The following is an 11,256-nucleotide window of genomic DNA, read 5'->3' on the forward strand; positions in this document are numbered from 1 at the left end:
CAAACCTTATTCAAATTTCAGATTTATCCCATTCATGTCCTTATATTAAAATGAGAAAATTAACTTTTTCTGTTCCAAGATTCAGTCAAGGATCACACACAGCAATTAGTTGTCATTTCTCTTTAGGCTCCTTTTATCTGGAATAAGTCCTGACTCACTTTTTTTTGATTGTAACTTTTATGATCTTGACATTTTTGAAGAGTATAGGCCATCTACATTGTAGAATTTGCTGAATTAGCATGCAGTATTCCATTTACATTTATCTGAATTTTCTGTTGTTCTCTAGGAAATAAAGTTAAAGACAAAAAAAAAGAAGGTACTGTTCCTATACTTTAAAATCATGAGTCTATGAATTCTTACTGGTTATACTGAAACTTTCTAAAACATCTTCCAATTTGCATTTTAAAAGGCTTATTTGAATTTTATCAATACGTAATTCCCATGCAACAAAAGAGAGAAAGAAAGAAGAAAAGGGAAGGAAGAAAGGAGGGAAGAAGGGAGGGAGGGAAGAGGGAAGGAGGGAAGGAAGGAAGGAAAATGTATGACTCATTTCTAATTTAATACACTGCGTTACTGAGTACATTCCTGATGGGAACCAAATCCACTGGGTATAACTTTACACGCGTGTATCAGTTATTTGTTGCTGTATAACAAACCACTCCAAAACTTAATGGCTTTAAACAACAGCATAAATACTCGTTCAGCCCAAGCAAGGTGCATCCAAATTCCTGTCCTCTGGATCCTAAAAATGTTTTGCTACTTTAGCGCCACCTGAAGTGGGAGAAAGTATAGTGGAGGGGAAGTCAAATGGACTGTAGCTAAAAATGCCTTACTTTTATACATTTTATTTTTAAAAAGCCACAGTGTCAATACATCATTAGCTCTTAAATAGTGCCTTGGAGGCACTCTGGGCATGTGAGAAAAGTCTAAGCTTTGACAGCTCCACAGTAGGCCTATCTTTGCCTGCGAGTTCACCAGAACATCTCAGGTGAGGATGGAGATCCTGCTCTTCTAAGGCCGCCTTTGGAGGCAGAAGCTTCTAAAAAGAGTATTATACCTAGGTATTTCACATGTGTATAAACAGAGAAGATTTTGAGAGGCATGAAGCACCACTCTAGACTTACTCTTTTGGAGCATATTTGCTTCTCAAAGGACAAATATATTTATAAGTATATGACCTGAACCAAAAGCCAAAATAAATTGCTCCAATTTACTGAACTGCAGAACAAATTGAATCCAAATACACAAATTTTTATATAGCCACGAACCACAGCAAAGGTTGATTTCTTTCCCTTTCAAAAAAGCATGTTTTGCTTTCTTTCCCATAATGTTTTCATTAGTTTTGCTTTGGAATTTTAAAAAGTTCTATAGGTATATAGTATGCATGATTTTTGGCCAAATTGAGTTGTGCAAAAAAAAAAAAAAAAAAGTAACTTTCTTGTTTTCTTATAACTAAACTTAAGTCTATCCCAAGTTCTCATAGTTGCTTGGAAACTGAAAACTCACACAAACTCATCCATATAAATGCAATTTAAGTCACTGATTTTGCTGTAAATTTTGGTTTAAACTCAATCAAATTTCAAAATGTCTTCTTCCCCACCCCTTGGTTGGTCCTGAGATGGCTGTTGGACTTACCACCTAACTACCCCCCAAGGCAACTAGACTGGAAGCTGGGCCACCCACTCTCTGTACTTCCAGCATCTGGACTGGATGGTGATTCCATCAACTCTCAGTATCCCAAGCAAGCTGCACACTCAGGAACTCAGCGAGGGAGGCAGGCACTGCACAGGAATTTGCAAAGATGAGGGCTCCTATCAGTGCACCATGGGCCTGGATGTCAGGCCAGCTCAGGGAGCATGAGGAAGAAGTCTGCACACCTGAGTGGAGCTTGCAAGGGGACAAGCAAAGGAGACAAGAATAAGCCACACAAGAAAGGTGTTAATGTAGAAATAAAGTTTACTTAGTTGGACGTGATATATAACAGAAAGATTATAAAGCATTTGTAGTACTAAAGACTTCTTTCTATGGGGTGCCTGAGTGACTCAGTCAGTTGAGTGCCTGACTCTTGATTTTGGCTCAGGTCATGATCTCAGGGTCTTGAGATCAAGCCCTTGGTCAAGCTCTGAGCTCAGGGAGGAGTCTGCATGAGATTCTTTCCCTCTGCCCCTCCTCTCACTCTCACTCTCCCTCAAATAAATAAATAAATATGTATTTTTTCAAAAAAGGATTTCCTTCAATGGGCAGAAGACATGAACAGACAGTTCTCTAAAGAGATACAAATGGCCAACAGACACATGAAGAAATGTTCAACTCGGCATCAGGGTAATACAAATCAAAATCACAATGAAATAACACCTCACATCAGTCAGAATGGTCAAAGTGAGTAAGTCAGGAAACAACAAATGTGGGCGAGGATGTGGAGAAAGAGGAACTCTCTTGCACTATTGGTAGGAATGCAAACTGGTGTAGCCACTCTGGAAAACAGTATAGAGGGTTGTCACAAAGGACCTAAAAAAATAGAGCTACCCTATGACCTAGCAATTGCACTACTAGGTATTTACCCCAAAGATACAAATATAGTGATCTGAAGAGGCACCTGCACCCAAATGTTTATAGCAGCAATGTCCACAATAGCCAAACTGTGGAAAGAACCCAGATGTCCACTGGCAGATGAATGGATAAAGAAAATGTGATACACATACACACACACACACACAGGAGTATTACTCAGCCATAAAAAAGGGTGAAATCTTACCATTTCCATCAACATGGATGGAACTGGAGGGTACTACGCTGAGTGAAATAAGTTAACCAGAAAAAGACAATTATCATACAGTTTCACTCATATGTGGAATATGAGAAACAGCACAGGGGATCATAGGGCAAGGGAGGGAAAACTGAATGGGAGGAAATCAGAGTGGGAGACAAACCATGAGAGACTCTTAACTCTAGGAAAGAAACTGAGGGTTGTTGCTGGAGTGGAGGTGGGTGGTGGAAGGGGTAACTGGATGATGGGCATTAAGGAGGCACGTGATGTGATGAGCACTGGGTGTTATATGCAACTGATGAAAAACTGACCTCTACATCTAAAACTAATGATGTACTATGTATTGGCTAATTGAATTCAAATTTAAAAAAAATAAATAAATAGACTTATTTCCATTCCTTTTAATTATTTTTAAGAGATACTTAAAATCTATTACAATATTAAATCATTAAATTTTGCAAATACCCAAATGCATGCTCATTGGACCTTGGAGACCTATAGCCAAAGCCATGTATTTTTTTAAATATCATGACACTGGAACAATGAAACCCTCTTCACACTTACATTGAGCAGAATAATCATTATACAAAGTTAAGTCTTTAACTTTTAAGTCAAGTAACTCTTTAGAGATGATTCATTCTGAGAAGAGCGACACTGCAAGGGTGCACTGCCCATTTTTTGTCCGTGCTAGTCACCTTCCTACCTCCTCTGCCCCATCCACTGCTGCTCCTCTCACCTGTGTGGATCTGGCCTCCATTGCAAAGTGCTAGCACCTTCTGCTCTGCTAGCTCCTCTTCTCCTAGCTCAGCCCAGCCCCCATGTAGCCACACCAGGCTCCTGCCTGCCCTGAACCTCTCTCCATCTTCCCTGTCCTTCACAGAGCTTCTTCTTCCCTCTGTCTCTTCCTGTCACACCCTAGACAGATTAACAGCCCTTGTTTGTAACCACGCATTGAACTACTATGTTAGATTGATGGTGGGAATTCAGTAGGAACTCGGTGGAGCTGGCTTCATTTTGCTGTTTCCCAGTGGCTTTCTCTTCTTTGCATTCATAGGACCTTGCACCTGGCCTGGTAGACAGCAAGCGTTTTATTAATGCCTGCCAAATGAATGCAGGGGATGAAATAGCATAACCACACCAGGGCTCGATCCTGATTACTTTGAGCTAGCTGGAGTGAAGCTTTGACTTGAGCCAGACCCTTTTCTTTTTTGTTCAGTATTCCTCACCAGCTTATTCCAGGACAATTTTATTGTCTCATTTATTTATGAAAGGTATGACCATTGGCAACAGTGCTGACTTGGATTTTTCATTCATGATTAAGAAAGGCATTATTAATTGTTGACAGTGGCTAATAGGTATATAAGGATTTCTTGTGCCTTTATATAAGAAACTTTTTTATTTACTAAATTTTTATAATAAACTACATTATTTTATATAAACATATTATTTTATGTAAATATTTTATAATAAACTGTGCATTATAATCGCACAGTTATAACATTAGTAGAAATCAAAGAAAAAGGAAAAACCTTCATCTGCATGCCTGACACCAAAACCAGTTTCTATTCTTCCTTGCTTTGTCTCAATTCTTGCCCATGCGCTTATATAATTTTTGTAGTTGCAATCATTTATGTATATGTTTCTAAGCATATAGGCCTCTTACCTTAACTCTCTTTCAGCTTCTGGGCAGTCACTAAAACGTCAGGTAACTACAAGACAGTGATGTCCATGGTGTTGATGGTGATGGCTATCATCCAATAGAGCCCAACTCTGAGCCACTGCCATTCACATTCTGTTTCTAATCCCCACAACACACCCAGTGAGGCTGAGAACATGTCTAAGGTCACAAAACCAGTAGAAGAGTAATAATACTTGTCATCACTAATCCTTACCAATTACTTTACTCTATGCCAGGACCCCAGAAGCAGTTTACCTGCTTCATCCCATTTAATCCTCATAACAATGACACATTATTATTATTCCCACCCCCAGAGGAGGAAACTGAGGTTTAGAGAGCCTAAGTAATCAGCCCCGATCTCACTGCTAGAAAATGGCAGAGCTAGGAATTGACCCTCAGCTTTCTGACTGCAAAGCCTGACTTGTAACCGTGGATTTGAAACTGGATGTGGACTCCCTCAGATACAGGGCTTCTTCCCCTTTATATTTGACCTTATTGCTTTGACAGGGAGGGGGTGAAAATCTGAAATGAAAACAGTAATAAGTTGTTGGAGGAGTATAGATAGATAGATAGATAGATAGATAGATAGATATACTCATATATATGTATACTATATATCTATATATACACATATATAGATAGATCGATACAGATATATATTTCAAGATTTTATTTATTTGTTTGAGATTGAGAGAGAGCATGAGAAAGGAGGTGAGGCAGAGGGAAAGGGAGAAGCAGACTCCTCACTGAATAGGAAGCCCAACATGGGGCTCGTGGGGCTCTATCCCAGGATCCTGGGGATCGTGACCCAAGCAGAAGGCAGAAGCTTAATGAACTGAGCCACCCAGGTGCCCTGTTGGAGGAGTTTTTAAACAAGATTTTAAACTTTTAATTTATCAAACGCATATCTTAAATACACACCCATGCATATTTTAAACTTCCTATGGGAGAAGCATGCATCTCAGATTGGGACTGAATTGTTCACTTCACTGAACTTAGTCTCTCTGCTTCTATCTTTTTTTTTTGTTTGTTTTGTTTTGTTTTGTTTTTTTGCAATTTTAAAATTTATTATCCCAAAATACCTCCAATAATTTGAAACTTCTTAAAAGGAGACTTGATCTTTAATGAGCTTTGCTACTCTGGTCTGAGGATATTATATAGAATCTCATTGCTCTCAAATTCATGACCTTGCTTTCTGATAAAATTTAACGTGCAGAATGCTGATTTGGTGTTTGATTACTCCCTCGACTTTTAATCAAAACATCTTTTTATTTCCTCTTTGCTTCCATGCCGTTTAAGCATGAAGTGTGCTTTGCTGATCGGGCCCAAAGGAGTAGGATCATAAAAGCCTTCACTGTCACTTAGCTCCATGAGGACAGACAGGAAGACGCTGGGCAGACCAAGCTGGGAGAGCACTGAGGGTAGCCTTGTAGAGGGATTTCCTGAAAGGAAAAAGTGTGCAATAACAAAATAGATCTCTCTCTGCAAGCAACCTTTTTAAAAACTCAGTTTTAATTTGTGGGGATGATTTAATAAAGTGCAGCTGGCCAGCAAGAGTAGACTCAATGTTTTCTGAGAATTGCACAGTGCTTGATTTCTGGGACCAGCTGGAGCTCTTGATGTTCAGATTCTAGAGTGAAGTGGCCTTGCTGCGGGCTTTCTGTTCCTGAATGGTTAATGTTAACAGGGTAATTTTGTAGAGATAGAAGTTGGGTACCAGTTGATAAACGAGGCAGGGTTTATTTACATTTCTGGTCACGTGGGTCACATAGTAGAGGGGCAGTAACCCTCTCAGAATACAGTGGGCTCAATTCATGAATAGGAAGACTTAGCAGGGGAGGAGCCACGATCCCGTGAACTGGTAGCCTCTATTGGCCAATCTCCTGTGCTCAAGGGTAGCGAACAATAAGGAGTAAGATTTAGCTCCAGCCCTAGCAAATATATTTATAGTCCAGGAGAGGAGACTGGCACAGAAGTTGATGATCCCCATATGGGCCGTTTCCTCAGCCTTAGCACTGTTGAGATTCGGGACCAGATAACTCTTCACTGCAGGGCTGTTCTCTACATTGTAGGATGTTAGCAGCATCCCTGGCCTCTACCCACAAGATACCAGCAGCACCCCCACCAACCCCACGGTTGACAAGCAGACCTATCCCCAGACATTGCCAAGTGTCCCCTGAGGGGCAAAATTGCCCTCGTTAAAAACCGCTGGTGTAGGGAGGCGGTGAGCACTGTTTGTGTCAAGGGAAAGTCCAGAATGCTCTAGGAAGGGAGGAAGGATGCCCAGGTAGCCTTGGAGTAAAGTGAGGTGGTCATGAAAGTTCCCTTGAGGTGGTGACCCTGTGTCTGGTGCGAAGCACGAGGGGCGCTAACATGTGGAGTAAGACCAGCATAACAAAGGACCACCCGCATCCTGAACATGCAGAGGGTATGCAGGACAGTCAGTCTCTACCTCAGTATTGCGGGGAAGTCAAGGGTGTGTGTGTTGGGGTAGTGGACGGTAGGACATGAGACTGTGAAAGGGCAAGTGTGTCACCATAGGCTGCGAGGAGTATCTGTGGGCACAGGTGTGTCATTGCCGGACCTGCAAGCAGTGGGTTGGGAGGATCAGACTTCTGATCGTTCTGGCCACGGTGTCAAAGATAGGTTACAGTGGGCTCTCGAATGCACGGGGTGCTGTGCTACTCACTTCACTCTTTCCACTCGGTCCTCACAACAGGCTTGGGAGAAGGAAGCCCATTTATATAGACAGGGATTTAAAAGAGCCAGGCCTCCCCACTCCCCACTCACTGCTGCGCATCTTGCAGGAGAGCAGGACCAGGACCTTCCGTGAGATGGTACAGAGGCCTCTTCTGCAAGATGAACTGGGCCTGGCTTATCTGACAGTTTTGTTTGGCATCTGCTGTGAAGGAGGTGATGTCAGGGCTTCTGCCATGAGCCCACGCACATAGGAGGTGGGGGGATCCTCCCAGGGACTCGTTAGGCAGACATAGGTCAATATGCAGTCGTTAAGAAGCAGGACAGCCATGTGCCTCCTGTGTTGTTCTTTTCTCACATCACACTTTCATCAGGCCCCAGATGTTTGTTTACTTCAGCAAGCATTTACTGGGCACCTCTTACGTCCTCATAGGGCTCTGGGGGAGATGAGGAACTTGAAACCTGTGATCCTCACTTTTGCAAGAGGAGCTTGACCTCGAAAGAAAAGCAGCTCATTTTGGATGTGCCTGAGGACCTGCCCCTCACCTCTCCCTCTCTAGGAAAGCCCGTTTTCCATTTTTTTTTTTAAGATTTTATTTATTTATTCACGAGAGACAGAGAGAGAGAGAGAGAGAGAGAGGCAAAGACACAGGCAGAGGGAGAAGCAGGCTCCATGCAGGGAACCCGATATGGGACTCGATTCTGGGACTCCAGGATCATGCCCTGGGCTGAAGGCAGGCATTAAACTGTTGAGCCACCCAGGGATCCCCGGAAAGCCCGTTTTCCTATGGGAAGAATTGATTGCTGAAAAGTTTGGCTAAGGGAAGTTTCCAGGAGAGGAAATGGACCAGGCTGGCCTTATCCTGGTGAACTTCCTCGCAATGGAACCCCTGGACGAGGCAGTGGAATTGGCCATCTTCCCCATGCTCTGTTGGGCTTCCATTCACAGGCTACGTGCGGAGCCCTGTTCTATTATGTACGGCATTTAATTCCCATAGCAATCTATAGGTACTATGACTCTCTCCTCTTCACATATGAAGACATGAAAATACAGACAAGCTAAGTAGTTTGCCCAGGGTCACACAGCCTTTCTGGAATAAACTCAGGATTATAACCCAAGGCCATCAGCCACAACTACCAGGGCCTATGACATTGGCTGCCATACAGTGCTGCCTTCTGCTGAGCTGGCTAAGGGCTAGAGGGAAGGGGCACATTCTAATCAGAAGAGTAACAGGTCACTTTATTAAGAAATGTGCAGAGTCAAGCAGGGTAGGCACATGGTAGAAAGAGAATAGAATCTATTTTATTTTTTTAAAGATTTTATTTATTTATTCATGAGAGACACAGAGAAAGAGGCAAGGACACAGGCAGAGGGAGAAGCAGGCGCCCTGCAGGGAGCTCGATGAAGGACTCAGTCCCAGACCAGGATCACAACCTGAGCCAAAGGCAGACACTCAACCACTGAGCCATCCAGGTGCCCAAGAGAACAGAATTTACATCAGACAACCCAGGTGGTGTTGGTAACTGATACTAACTAGTTTTGTAACCTGGAGTGTCAGCTAACCCCACCAAAGCTCAGCTGTCTCATATTGAACTTGAGGTTAGCAATATTGACCTCTCAGGTAGTTTAAATATCAGATAGACTCTATAAGAGTGTCTAAAACAGGGACGCCTGGGTGGCTCAGTGGTTGAGTGTCTGCCTGTGGCTCAGGCCGTGATCCCGGAGTCCCAAGATCAAGTTCCACATCAGGCTCCCCATAAAGATCCTGCTTCTTCCTCTGCCTGTGTCTCTGCCTCTGTGTGTCTTTCATGAATAAATAAATTAAATCTTAAAAAAAAAAATAGTGTCCAAAACAGCTCCTGACACTAAGTAAATACTCTGTAGATACAAGCCGAGTGAAAGATGAATGAGGGGTGCTTCATGGATACAGGTTTGATTGGCCTTGAAAAAAGTGTCAAGTTCATTAACAAGAGTATAATAAAAATCAAACCCATGGAGAGTGTTCAGGAAATGGATCCAGAGGCATGTGTATGTTAGGGCCACTTATACTGAGATCGTACCATGTGCTGTCACAGTCCTGTGAGTCATAGACCATTAATAACCATGAATTAGGGAACTGTGCTATGTATGTAGGGTTTCCCCATTACATGCATTTTACAGATGCTTAACCACAGGCTGCTCTGGGACACAGCCTCTCCTCAAATGTCTGCTGAACTGAAGAACAGGCTGCACTTGACACAGAGTGTGTCCAGCTCAGAACGCACGGCTTGACTTTGCTCTCACTCCCTGTCCTACTTCTCAGGATCCCACTCATGTCTGCTTGCCTGGGTTATACTCCTCAATAAAGCAGTATCAGCCCATGGCTTTGGCCTCAAGCACTGCTTCTGAGGAAGCCAGAACAAACACAGACCTTTTTTCTTTTTTTTGGTCAAAGAAAATACATTGAGGTAGATATGCGTGGGAGAAAGAACCCCATTTCCATACACAAGAGGATAACCCAATTGTCTATACTTTTATACAGTTTCTATTTCTAAAATTTTCAATTAGCTAAATGATTGTTTTATTATACTATTTAAACATATGCATTAGTTTCTTCCCAAATCAACAGATATGATGTGTAGACATAAGCTGAAAAACCACAGTGAGAATAAAAAGAATAAAGAAAATAGATATTCCATTAGCATGAATTCAGGGGGAGCTATAGGCACCTTCATCATCTACTATTTTATACTATCATCATTTTAATGAAATTAAAGAAATAATTAAATGTTGAATTTCATATATTGGAAGAGGCATCAATTAGAATATACAAAAATGTAGTAAACACATTGAGCGTACTAAATACATTTCAATTATTTCCTAACTTCCTTAGGTGTTAAAGACAACCACACGACTTACCATGACTTGGAGTTTCAAGTCTGTTCAACAAAGCTTCATTCTGAGACTTATTCCAAACTGAATTTCATTCAGAGAGCCTTGGGAAATCTCTTTTGGCCCAAGTGCTGCATAGCGAATCCTAGAGCCAACAGCATTCCCCATTAGTCCCTTAGTGTTTATTCTCCAGGGACCAATATTAATGCGAGCAAAAAAATTTTTTTTAAATTAAAAAAAAAAACTGCCTTGGATTTTGCATGCTTTCACCAGAAAAGGGGTTAAATCTCTTTCACTTCCCTAGGCAGGTCTGTTTTGTAGTGAGAATCCCACTGATACAGTAGGAAAGAGCTCTGGGAAATCTCTACCCCCAAGTGGCCCATTTCACAGATGAGGACACTACCCAGACACAATGACCATCCTTGAGGTGAACTATTCTCAGACTGGGTAAACATGGCTAACTAAGATGGCAGGATCTACATTTCAAAACTTAGAAGAAACAGTCTGTTATTCACATAGCTCATTCATTTGATAAATAACAACTTTGCTAGAAGAACCAAATTAGTTTTGGAAAGGATGAAGTCCCTTATGCTAGAGTTTTCTGGAATGGCGTTTTAACTTTGCTTTTCCTACTTGTGCTGCAGGTAGACTGAGAAGGGTTAATGCCAATTTGTATAGCTATTTCTATGCATGTAATTATGTAGTACTTCCTTTACCTTTATTTCCTCCAGTCCTACTTCCTAGCAACTTGCAAACAAAAATCCATATCCTGGCCATATTCATTCCATCTTTCTACAGGAGTAAGCTGAGAGTCTTCTGATGGTTCCAGTCTGAGCTATGGAGTCAGAATAACTGGATTTGAATTCTGGTTCTGCCATGGACCAGATCCCTGAATTTGGGCAACTGACTTGATAGTGCCTAAGTAACCTCTTTCTATCATCGCTTCCTCACCTATAAAATTACGATGGTTTCAGTACCCATCCTCCCATCCTGCTTGTACAGTGCCTAGTGTTGTTCCTTTAAAAAAATATTTTATTTATTTGACAGAGAGAGAGAGAGAGAGAGAGAGAGAGAGGGATTGAGAGAGTTCAAGCCAGGGGAGGAGGCAGAAGGAGAAGCAGACTCCCCACTGAGCAGGTAGCCAGATGAAGGGCTCCATCCCAGGGCCCTGGGATCATGACCTGAGCAGAAGGCAGATGCTCAACCGAGTGAGCCACCCCTGGATGCTTTTCACACAGTAAA

Source organism: Canis lupus, chromosome 7, assembly GCF_003254725.2.
Source record: "Canis lupus dingo isolate Sandy chromosome 7, ASM325472v2, whole genome shotgun sequence".
NCBI lineage: Eukaryota > Metazoa > Chordata > Mammalia > Carnivora > Canidae > Canis > Canis lupus.